Source organism: Mustela putorius, unplaced genomic scaffold (genome assembly GCF_011764305.1).
Source record: "Mustela putorius furo isolate JIRA1106 unplaced genomic scaffold, ASM1176430v1.1 tig00000083_pilon_pilon_pilon, whole genome shotgun sequence".
NCBI lineage: Eukaryota > Metazoa > Chordata > Mammalia > Carnivora > Mustelidae > Mustela > Mustela putorius.
The window spans coordinates 45878088-45880266 of record NW_025421273.1 but is presented as its reverse complement, the minus strand read 5'-3'; the positions used below and the strand labels follow the sequence as shown (position 1 = coordinate 45880266).

The 2179-nt window shown below is 45.9% G+C and overlaps 1 pseudogene; it reads left to right on the top strand.

Moving 5' to 3' along the window:
• The first annotated feature begins 546 nt into the window (after positions 1–546).
• LOC101681557 lies at positions 547–1830 on the top strand (annotated as a pseudogene).
• The last annotated feature ends 349 nt before the right edge of the window (positions 1831–2179 follow it).

Here is a 2179-nt window from a genome sequence, read left to right as displayed (position 1 = left end):
TCAGCATCAACACGAAGGAGCTCAGCCCCTCCTCTGGCACCCTGACTTCTGCACCAGCCCCAGAGGCCCCTCTAGATCACCTGGCTCAGACAGCCAATGGATCCTGCATCTGTCGGCCTTGCAGGACTATAACCCACGCAGAAAGAACTCCTGACCAGCTACTACCCCCAGGGCACAGCCAGAGGAACCGTTTTTCTGTGCAGGTACTACAGCAGTGCGGCTCGGAAAAGTTCAAGACTCTGAGTTAAACCGGAAGGCAAATAATCTGAGGCATCTGGAACTGGCCACCCAGAAGCATTCTGTGGGAGTAGGGCCCAGTGCCAGAAGCAAGATTCGAACTCTCCGTTTCTTCCCAGTCGCTTTCCCCACCAGGGATGTCTTTTGTGGCTTGATCCCTAACTAGTCTTCTACGAAGACCATCTGTGTTGACTGACGCCAACTATAGGACAAACAGAAGCCTACCTCTGAAACAATGCCATATCTGTAACCTACAGATGATGGACAGAACACCCCAAGATACAAAAAGGCTACATACATTAGCAGACTGAAGACTGAGGCAAGTTCACACACATGTGTGACATAAATCACACTGCCCATGGTGGGCAAAAAGATGCAAGGAAAGCTCTGAAGTAAAGGATTTCCAAAAAGCTATAATCATAGAGAAACCCAACTTCCTTTGTCACTTATTGACATGGGCATGCTGGACTGTGGCCCAAATTTCCACTCTCTGATCATGAAGAAGGAATTCATTAAAGATAATCTAGTTAAGCTGCTGAATCCTAGATACATTTTGCCATTAGACATTCAGAGTAGAATCTTACATTTCATTAAGATTTGGTCACAGTGTTTCCCAGGAGGTATGGATGTCAGTAACATGGAAGAAGTGTACCTTGACCTTCTTAAGAAAGGTATTCCATTTCCTCCTCAGATGCTGAGGCTGAATCAGCAAGAGGAGAGATTGCTCGGGTCTCACTGACTCTTACTGTACCAGCTTTTCTTTTTGAAATTGTTCTCCAGAGCTCTACTATTACATTGGCCCCAAACCAGATCGGACAATTGCACAGTAAATTGGATACGGTGAAAATGAATGTGAGGGTGCTGCCCACCATCCTGAAGCAGAGTCCCTGAATTTCTGAGTCTGAAAACCATGAAGACGTAAAGCTACTGCAGAAACTTTGTAGGATGGGTCAGGAAACGCAGGTCAGGATCGTGGATCTGCTCATGGTAATAGAGGATAAAGATGTAACTGTTGCGCTAATTCAAGAGAACGAGGATTTCAATCATGCTATCCTTGGATGAGAGCTTTACTCGAAAACAAGAAAGGATTTTGGACCAAAATAAGAACCAGAGGGAAGATGCCAGTAGCACCAGTGAACTTCCTGTCCCATCCTGTGACCTCCTTGACCTAAGTCCCAGCCCTTCAGTGCATGGGGCCACTCTGGGAGAGCTCGGCCCTATGAATGCTCAGCTTTCAGACTTAAAGTCCTGCTATAACAAACAACTAGAAACCAAGTCTTCATCCACAGATGGATTTGTTAGCTCTGATAAACATAGAAACACCCGCTGTTTACTCAAACGACCAGGCAAAACCTCACCTGAAGTCCTACATATGAGAGTGTTCCAGAACATTCAAATGCAATGCTCCTACTGTAGCCAGTTAGTCTACAGACCATTCCAGAAACACTGTCAAGTCAGAGACTGTCATCCTTGCCCTGTAATCACTCAACAATGACAAAGAATCATCTCCAGCCACCCAATTACTACGAGGTAATAGAGTTTGATCCCTTAGCTTCTGCTGTCACTACAGAAGTTATGTATTTAAAAAACTGATGTTTATCACAACAAAAGAGCTCTAAGTCACAGTGACCGTCGAGGTGAAAGTGGACGACAGGCATGTTAGCTACATAAGAGACGCCAATTCTCTAAAAGGTAGACCGTGGCGGGTCTGGATGTCACCATGGTTTAAGCATCTGCCTGTGGCTCAGGTCATGATCCCAGCATCCCGGGATCGAGCCCCACATGGTGCTCCCTGATCAGTAGGGAGTTTGCTTCTCTCTCTGCCCTTCACCCACTTGTGCACGCCCTCTCTCTCCCTCTCTCAAATTAATAAATAAAATCTTTTTGGAAAAAATTATACATCTTGGGCAGCTCTGAAGCTCAGAATTCAAAACCCTACCTG